This window comes from Physeter macrocephalus, chromosome 20, assembly GCF_002837175.3.
Source record: "Physeter macrocephalus isolate SW-GA chromosome 20, ASM283717v5, whole genome shotgun sequence".
NCBI classification, from domain to species: domain Eukaryota; kingdom Metazoa; phylum Chordata; class Mammalia; order Artiodactyla; family Physeteridae; genus Physeter; species Physeter macrocephalus.
This window is the reverse complement of record NC_041233.1, coordinates 52,902,063-52,911,682: the sequence shown is the minus strand read 5'-3', so window position 1 is coordinate 52,911,682 and position 9,620 is coordinate 52,902,063. Positions and strand designations below refer to the sequence as shown.

General features: G+C 43.8%; 1 protein-coding gene across 6 annotated transcripts in view; it reads left to right on the top strand.

The window, feature by feature from the left end:
• SORBS1 (sorbin and SH3 domain containing 1) overlaps positions 1-9,620 on the top strand; it is a 221,161-nt gene that overhangs the window by 44,379 nt on the left and 167,162 nt on the right. For 2 of the 6 annotated variants that reach the window (XM_055081454.1, XM_055081456.1), the window contains one exon: positions 956-1,051. The exons of 2 other annotated variants lie outside the window; for them this stretch is intronic. The gene's annotated coding sequence lies outside the window, so the exon portion shown is untranslated. Of the gene's footprint in view, positions 1-665; positions 810-955; positions 1,052-9,620 lie in introns of those variants that run through there. 2 more of the 6 variants (XM_055081457.1, XM_055081455.1) reach the window with 2 other exon arrangements.

Sequence of the window (9,620 nt, the reverse complement as noted above, 5' to 3'; positions counted from 1 at the left end):
TGAATCGAGTATCTAGCTTCGAGGGAAACACACACATATGTGTGTGTGTGTGTGTATATATATACACATAAAACTTGCTTTTTTCTTTGTAATATAAGATTACTGTGCAATGGGGCATAGCAAAAGAGTCCTGGATTGGACCTAGGGTCTAAAGGCAGAGCAAATTCTAACTGTGGGAGTGGGTAAGTTAGCTTTCTGCTTACACTTGTATGAAATGGGAGTGTTGCTCTTGTTCAGGGGTTGCAAATGTCCACAGGAGTGAGGTTGCTAATTTAAGTTGCTATATGTGCTATACCATTTTTTTTCCTCTTAGACCTCAACCCCTTTTTTGTGTTCCTATTTTTGTTAGAATCAGAGGTAGAAGGAATTATTTCTGTACCCTGAACAAAATAACGCAAGGACAGTGATCACCACAGCTTTTCTCTGTGACAATAGGGAGTGGTAGGGACTGTGGCGTATTGGAATAGCCAAGCCTGCCTGTGAAGGGCAGCTGCTACTTAGCACCAGCTGATCATTTCCAGACATGAACATGGGCTGTTTTGACAGATCCTCTTTTTTTTTTTTTTTTTTTTTAAAAGAGAAGCCCGAAGTCTGGGTTTTTATGTGACATCTCTGATTTTTAAGTTTTGGCTCAAATTTCTAGGCATATCCTGCAGATTAATATAATATCTCTGTAGGCTAGATGTGACCCACTCGACATCTGTTATAAATGATCTCTAGAGCTTCTTTCTGTCCAAGATCCATTGATTCTAATGGGGACCATTTCAACCAGTGAACTGAAGAGTCTGCGTCTACTAGGCGAAGTCAGGGTAAGAAGGAAGTGGGGCTGGAAGATGAGGAGGGAGGCTTTGAGTCTAAACAGGGTGCCTGGCAATTGGTATTTGGATGGCCTCCTTGGAGAGAGGCCACAGGATGCCCGATTCACAGCAGATGCCTTTTGTGTTTGTCATTGCAGGAGTGGCACTTATTGGAAGAGTTTGTGAGACCTTCTCTCTGCCCACAGCTCCAGGACCAATGCGTCTTTCCAGCATCTTAAACCACTGGTGAATATGTATGTGTGTGTGGTTTTTTTTCCTGCTGCTGCGGTGAGGGGACATGTTTTCAGTGAACTGTAGAATGTGATTTTCAGAGAACCACACTGTCCTTTCTGTTAAGAGAAGGAAGGATACTGGGACGGGCCTAGGCATATCTGGGTTCTGGTACCTACTTCGTTCTGCTTATTGTGGGATCTTAGGTGCATTGTTTGGCTTCGCTGGGCCCCCAGACAGAGAAATGAATCCTGCCCTGCTGAAAGATGATATGAGAATGCTTCCAAGGGAATAAAATGCTGAGCAAATACAGAGTAATCCTATTTGGCTCTGAGATGTAGAGCTGGGCAATTCTGTGCTAACAAATTGAGATGTGAATACATAGGTTGGAAACATGGATTTTATTTATTTATTTTTTATAAATTTATTTATTTATTTATTTTTGGCTGCGTTGGGTCTTCGTTGCTGTGCACGGGCTCTCTCTAGTTGCGGTGAGCGGGGGCTACTCTTTGTTGCGGTGCACGTGCTCTCATTGCGGTGGCTTCTCTTATTGTGGAGCACAGGCTCTAGGGGCGTGAGCTTCAGTAGTTGCAGCACGTGGGCTCAGTAGTTGTGGCTTGCGGCTCTAGAGCGCAGCCTCAGTAGTAGTTGTGGCACATGGGCTTAGGTGCTCCGCGGCATGTGGGATCTTCCCAGACCAGGGCTCGAACCCGTGTCTCCTGCACTGGCAGGCAGACTCTTAACCACTGCGCCACCAGGGAAGTCCCGGAAACATGGATTTTAAATACCGATTTTGAGTCCTCCAGAGTGGTTCTTCAAGAGATTTGCATTTTCCTTCCTACCACTCCAGCCTCCATTTTTTAGAAAGATGAATTAACTATGTTTCACAATTACCTTCATTTTTATTTGTGGTCAGATAATTTCACAGTTAACCAATGTTCTTCCTTTCCCCCCGCCCAAAGAAACTTAATTACTCGTCATAGCAGGTAAATGTCTTGCATCTGTGGCAGTTGAAAGAGGCAAAAATATGTCCTTAACCCCAGTGTGTTCCAGTGCTGGCAGCACTTTGAGGCATGCTAGCTAGTTGATGGCGAAGGCTCTCACGTGAGTACTGAGGGCAGGACACTGAGCCAGGGAGGCAGTATGGCCCGTGCGCCTCGAGTCCAGCCGCACTTCGTTGAGAGAAGCTGGCTTGCTTGCTGCTGACTGCCTGGTCCGCTCCCACCACGTGGACCAGGTGTTCTTACGACCTAGTGAGATGCGTACCCGTGGCATGGCCACCTGGGGAGCTTGCAGGGTGCCTTGGTGGGGCAGAAAGGAAGGGCAGTTAGTCAGGCCCAGGGTTAGGGACCCAACTCAGGTATGGGAGGCTGACTGTCCCCATTGCTGTGCCTAAAGGGACACAGTGGACATTCTGGGTCCCTCAGTCCAAGACCTACTGTTAGGAAGAATTCTGTGGTGGGAGTCCTCAGGGAAGCAGATGGTCTCAGGCGGTTGGGATGCTTCAGCCATTTGGTTAATATGTATGAATGCCTCCTCTGTGCCAAGGCACTGCTCTGGGCACTGGGGACCCAGTGGTCACAGACAGACTGGAGCTTAGATTCGAGTCGGGGGTGACAAGCAAGAAAGTGAGCTCCGTGAGGGCAGGGATCTTTGCTTATTCACTGCTGTCTTCTCAGCTCCTCGAAGAGCACCTTGAACATAAACATGGTGAGTGCTCAACTAAATATTGTTTTGTGAATGAAGGAAATAACTAAGTAGATAATATACTTTCAGGTGATAATAAGTGCTATAAAAAGAGTGAGGGGTTCTTTTTGAAAGAGGTCTGAGAAGGTCTGTGTGTGTGAGGGGGGTGGGTAGAAATTTTGTGCAGAGATCTGGATGGAGTGCAGGAATCTGGGGGGAAGTGGGTGGCAGAGGGGACAGCAAGCAAAAAGAAAGGCCTTGGTGTAGGCTGAGCTTGGCGTGATAGAGGGACAGGAAGGCAGCCAGTTTGGCTGGCCTTGAATGGGGGGTTGTTATGGGGAGAGTGATATGAAATGAGATCAGTGGTAGGTGGGAGCCAGATCTTGTAGGTATGATAAGGAGTTTAGATTTACTCCAAAACCTGGAGTGTGGTTGGATACCTTTTGAGAAGTTTGAGTAGAATAGTGATATGATCTTCTTTGAGCTTTGTGGTGGTTATAAAATGATGTGAACTGGTGGTTATAAAATGATGTGAACTGGTCAAGCTCGGGGTATGTTTTGAAGGCAGAGCCTGCTGAGTTGGGTGTGTGGTTTGAGCAAAAATAAAAGCCAAGAATAAGCCCAGTGTTTTTGGCCGGGTGAATATAATGATGCTATTTACTGAGATGGGGACCAAAGGGGGAGGTTTGGGGAGGATCCTGAGAGTTCCATTTGGGCATATGAAGTTTGAGATGCCCATTCGATTTTCTTAGAGAGATTTAGAGTTGGCTGGAGCTGGAAATGGCACCTTTGAGTGTCATCAGCACGTAGATGGTATTTGAAGCTATGAGACTGGATGCGATCACTCAGGGAGAGAAGGGAGGAATAGGTAGGATTTGGACGTAGAAAAGAAAGGCAAAGAGTGGATTTTCCATATAAAATCCCTACTAAGAAGTAAATGAAGACATATGCTAATGAATAAGGGATAATTTCATGTAAATATAAATTATTCAAGTGAGATGATATGACAGTAGTAATAAAGCCTCACCTTATGTTAAAAAAAAAAAAAAAAAAAAAAAGGAAATACTGTGACTCCCCCAAATCAAGAAAATGAGTTTTAGAATTGCATGATTTAAAATCTGGCCAGCCGAGTGAATGATAAGCTGCACTTATGCATTTGGCACGTGGCTGTGTTTGGCCGGCAAAGCAGAAGGATCCGCCATCCTTTGCCCATAACAGCCTGTAAGCTACTCTGTTCTTCACGTGCACTAGAACTTCTACAAGCCATTCTGATGAAGTTTAATTCACTGTTAATACATTTCAGGTTTTTTCATTCTTTGATCATATTCAAAAGTTCATTAAATGAAGGTTCACTGAGTGGAAAGCAATGCCCCCAAATCAGTAATTTTGCGGTGAAAGTTGTGATGTAATTTTATGAAAAGGCCAAACAGTCACCGTGATTTGCAGGACCACAATTTAGGAAACCTTTTGGATATCTTTGAAGTACCAAAGATAAATGCTAGGGCTTCCCTGGTGGCGCCATGGTTGAGAGTCCGCCTGCCGATGCAGGGGACGCGGGTTCGTGCCCCGGTCCGGGAAGATCCCACATGCCGCGGAGCGGCTGGGCCCGTGAGCCATGGCCGCTGAGCCTGCGCGTCCGGAGCCTGTGCTCCGCAACGGGAGAGGCCACGGCAGCGAGAAGCCCACGTAACGCACAAAAAAAAAAAAAAAAAAAAAAAAAAGATAAATGCTACGAGATAATAAAACTGCAAAAATCGACCTGATGATGGTTGAAGTGATGGTTATAGTAGACGTTTGTGTTTCAGGACCATCCATACCCCTTAACCATCATCCATTGATATGAGAAAATCATACTTTGAACATACACATTTTCATCTCTGTGGGCTTCTGGCACAAAATACAGCTCTCCTGTATTGGTTTTGTCCGGTTCCCAGAGAAACTGCCCCACTGAGCTTCCAGCATATTCTCGCTGGGCTCCTTGATTTTTCCATTTTCAGGTTAACTGGGAAGTCTCTTTAGTCTGGGTATCTCCAGCCCCCATAGACACTTTTGTCCCCTTCCCACAGTTACCAACTCAGTGCCTGCCAGCCTCTCCCTCTTTCTGGGCTTCGGGGCCCACCGTCTCTGACTGCCCTGTGAGCCTCAGGTTAGCCTCCCCAAAGGCTTTTGACTATCCTCAAGATTCTCTTCTTTGTAAACATTTCCACTTTTTCTCCAGACTTGTGTTTTTGTTTTTTTTTTTCTTCAGACCTTTTGTGGAAATGACAAGAGAACGGGAAACCAGTGCAGCTGCTGAGGGCGGTGGGACAAGCAGCATTCTAAAATGTGCTGTTTCAGGTTGCCTGGGCCACGGGCAGCCCCAGCTTGCTTTCCCGTGTATCTCAAGACCCTTGTGTTTCGGTGAAAATATTCTCAGTGAGACTTCTGGAGCATCTAATCTCTGGAAAATGAGCCCTGATTGTGTAGCATTCTATGTCTGAAACCATTAATTTATGGCAAAGTGAAGGTTTCAGTGGAATGTTCATGACGATTGACACCAACCCTAGTTTCCTTTGTCATCTTTTCTCAGAGTGGAACCTAAATAAGGTGAAAAAGAATGAAACTGACTGGCAGTCATTGTAGGGAGGGTTTCTCCTGTTTCCTTTTTAGTAAGTGATTTCAGGAATGAGAAAAAAAAAAATTTGGTACCTTCCCATGCCCCTGGAGACTTAAGGGTGGTGGAGCTTTTTTTAAAAAAAATTTTTGAATTTTATTTTTTTATACAGCAGGTTCTTATTAGTTATCCATTTCTGGAGCATCTAATCTCTGGAAAATGAGCCCTGATTGTGTAGCATTCTATGTCTGAAACCATTAATTTATGGCAAAGTGAAGGTTTCAGTGGAATGTTCATGACGATTGACACCAACCCTAGTTTCCTTTGTCATCTTTTCTCAGAGTGGAACCTAAATAAGGTGAAAAAGAATGAAACTGACTGGCAGTCATTGTAGGGAGGGTTTCTCCTGTTTCCTTTTTAGTAAGTGATTTCAGGAATGAGAAAAAAAAAAATTTGGTACCTTCCCATGCCCCTGGAGACTTAAGGGTGGTGGAGCTTTTTTTAAAAAAAATTTTTGAATTTTATTTTTTTATACAGCAGGTTCTTATTAGTTATCCATTTTATACATATTAGTGTATACATGTCAATCCCAATCTCCCAATTCATCACAAGGGGTGGTGGGACTTTTAAAAAAATGGTAGAATCTGCCTTAAGTTTAAAAAGAAAAAAAAAAGGGCCAGGTATGCAGAATAGTGCTTCATTGCTCCTGTGCATGTGGACCATCTCGGGAGGAGCTGCTGGAGATAAGTAACCTTGGGGGGTGGGCGGGGCGGGAGTGGTATAGGAAGAAAACTTACTTTTCACTCTATACCATTTTGTCCTTCTAAATTTTTTTGTATCATGTTTATGTATTACCTTTAAAAAGGATAATAGTGCCCCTTCTAGGTGTAATAAATGATCTAGAAAAATTTAAAGTTCCTTCACTACTTGGTTTTATCATTACTCTTGCTTGTCGTGTATGTCAGCCAAGGTCATTGCCTGTTCAGTCTCCATTGCCTTTCTTCTGAGGCTTCATGTATGTACATCAGCAACTTGGGACTAGGCTTTGGTAAGAAATTTTCCTTTACTTTTCTAGGTTCTTCTGGCTGGTCTAAGAATTAAATTGACATGAGACAGATTAACAGGAGAAAACCAAACGAAAGTGTAACAACATGTATACATGGGTAGAGACCCAGGAAAACTGAGCAACTCCCCCAGGTGACCAACTCGCTCGCTTTCAATACCATCCTCAGCTAAAGATAAAAGAGGATGAGTGTCAGTTATGGGAGGTGACCAGGAAAAGCACTGTAAGCCAGGGTAAGGTGGTTATGTAGACTAGTCATCATCATCTCCATTGATAAGGGTTTCTAGAGATCAGATCCTCCTCCTCTTCCTGGTATAGCCATGGAGACACCCTTACAAATGAAGATTTCCCTGATAAATGTTTGTTCCAAAAGGGTAACTATCATTTGGTTTTCGGAATTTTTCCCATGTCTGCTATTTCTTAGAAAGTGTAACCAGTTTAAAATAATATGTCAAAGAGACATGTTTTGGGTGGCAAATTCCGTTCTCCTGCAACCTCTTTAACTTGAGTTTCTCATTTTTGCGTGTTACGGAAATGTCAGTCAGGCCAATTTCATTCCCCTTCCCTTCTTTCAAAAAGGATTTAAGGCTGTTTCTGGCCAACATTTTATTCAGCTACTTTAGACAAATGTGGATTCAAATGAGGTTGGCATGAGCTGAGCCACAAATTATGTCTGTTTCAACTGGCCATCTCCCTGCTGCCCTTTAGCACAAAGTCTTGTTGCACTGTGGAGCAGGACATGGGATTTGGAATCCGTAGTGGTTGATAGTTCCTAACCCCAGAGTTCAGTCAAATTAAAATGATCATCCCAAATTCTTTTTTTTTAAGAATCTCAGCTACTGTCAGAAAATGTTCAAAATGGAATTTGCATAAAGTGAAGGCTAGAATTCAATGTCTAGAACCAATGTGCTGGTCACCACACTGTTTGGAGTGTGTGCTGTTTAGGCATCAGTTTCTACAAGGCTTATTGTCTAAAAGTATCTCCCTGGGCTGCCATATTGGTTTGTGTTACCAGAGGTTCTATAATGTTTCTTTCTGGACAACATTTTTGTGTCCTACAAAGACATGACATCCGTTCCATGCAGCACCGACATTTCTTATTATTTGATGTTTCTCCAAGAGATTTACACATTTGATTTTATACTTTTAAAACAAACAGGAAGGGGCTTCCCTGGTGGCGCAGTGGTTGCGCGTCCGCCTGCCGATGCAGGGGAACCGGGTTCGCGCCCCGGTCTGGGAGGATCCCACATGCCGCGGAGCGGCTGGGCCCGTGAGCCATGGCCGCTGAGCCTGTGCGTCCGGAGCCTGTGCTCCGCAACGGGAGAGGCCACAACAGAGGAAGGCCCGCATACCACCCAAAAAAAAAAAAAAAAACAAACAGGAAGCTGTATCACATTTGCCAGCCAACCATGTGTAAAAACAAGATACTTTCTCCTTTTCTGTCTAATGCAGCACCGACATTTCTTATTATTTGATGTTTCTCCAAGAGATTTACACATTTGATTTTATACTTTTAAAACAAACAGGAAGCTGTATCACATTTGCCAGCCAACCATGTGTAAAAACAAGATACTTTCTCCTTTTCTATCTAGTCACTACAAACAGGTACATTTTTTGTCCCCCCGCCCCCCAGTTTGGTAAATGTTAGACTGTGCTTGGAGATGCCACTAAAACAAGGTGATCAGCAATCATTCTGATTGCTCCACTGACTAATTTAGACTAGGCACCACCTGATACCTACTTCACAGCAGTGCCCCTCGTCCTGCAGTCTCCTTATCAACACAGAGGTGACTCACGTTGTTTTCCTCACTCAAAGAGATTTTCTCTGGTCTGCTGATTAGGCAGTGATTAAATTAAAAAATGGTTCCTGCAGAGGTATGCTTGAAAAAAAAACGACTGTATTATTTATGCTTGAACTTGCACAATTGAACTTTCACTATTATAATCAGGTGTTGGTTCTTAGACTTTTTGTGGGGGGGCGGAGAGTCAAGAAACCCTTTAAGGTGCATATGCACCTACATAATTTGCATAGATAATACTTTTACATGTTCAGGAGGTGACATTCCCCTACCCGGTTATCATGCCTTCTAACTTAGTCACACAAACCATTAGCATACCATTATAAAAGCAGCTGTGTCTGGATAGCTCTGGGTGGCATTTCTGATTAGACAAAACGTTTAGGGAAAATTGCTATGCCTAGGGCAGCCTAACTTCAATGAAATTTGCAACTTCTGGAATTGTCCCAACATAAACTCAAAAGCTGGACATACTCTTATATGAATTGCTATTGTTTTAATAAAAAAGGAAATAGAGGTACCTTTACCCTTCTTGCTTTCTAACAGCTAATTTCAATTTTTTTTCCTCAAATTTATGTATTCCCCCATCCTCCTTCCTCTTGGGCAAGAAAAAAGTTATTATAGGGGAATATAGGTTTAAAAAAAGAGTATATAGGGCTTCCCTGGTGGCACAGTGGTCGAGAATCCACCTGCCGATGCAGGGGACACGGGTTCGTGCCCTGGTCCGGGAAGATCCCACATGCCGTGGAGCGGCTGGGCCCGTGAGCCACAGCTGCTGGGCCTGCGCATCCGGAGCCTGTGCTCCGCAACGGGAGAGGCCACAACAGTGAGAGACCCGCGGTACCGCAAAAAAAAAAAAAAAAAAAAAAAAAAGTATATAGAGATCAACCTTTATTTTCCAATAAATTAGTGTTTCTAGATGAATTTGCTCCCTGAATTAATCATGTTTATAACATTTTGTCCTTCAAACTAGCTGCCCATAAAACACCAGTGTTTTAAAAGTTTTTGAAGTAAGTGGCCAGAATTTTGAAAGTCGGGAAGTTTCACATGATTTGATTTCTAGCTGCTCTTGAGAATTAGAATATCTAGCAGTGTTGGGCCATATTCTTGCATGGAATAGCCTGGCCTGGAGTGGAACAGCCCTGAATCCCATCGTGTTGGAGTATATGAGTACCAATTTGCTGCAGTTCCACACCATCATTTGTTATCTGGTTGGCCCTCTAGGCCTTTTGGTTTTGTAACCCCTGGCTTGCAGTATCAGTTTAAAATATTATCTTGACAAGTCAAGGGATCTTGAGGTTCAGCAAAACATCATTTTGGTATCCCCCCCCCTTTTTTTTTTTTTTTTTTTGTGGTATGCGGGCCTCCCTCTGTTGTGACCTCTCCCGTTGCGGAGCACAGGCTCCGGACGCGCAGGCTCAGCGGCCATGGCTCACGGGCCCAGCCGCTCCGCG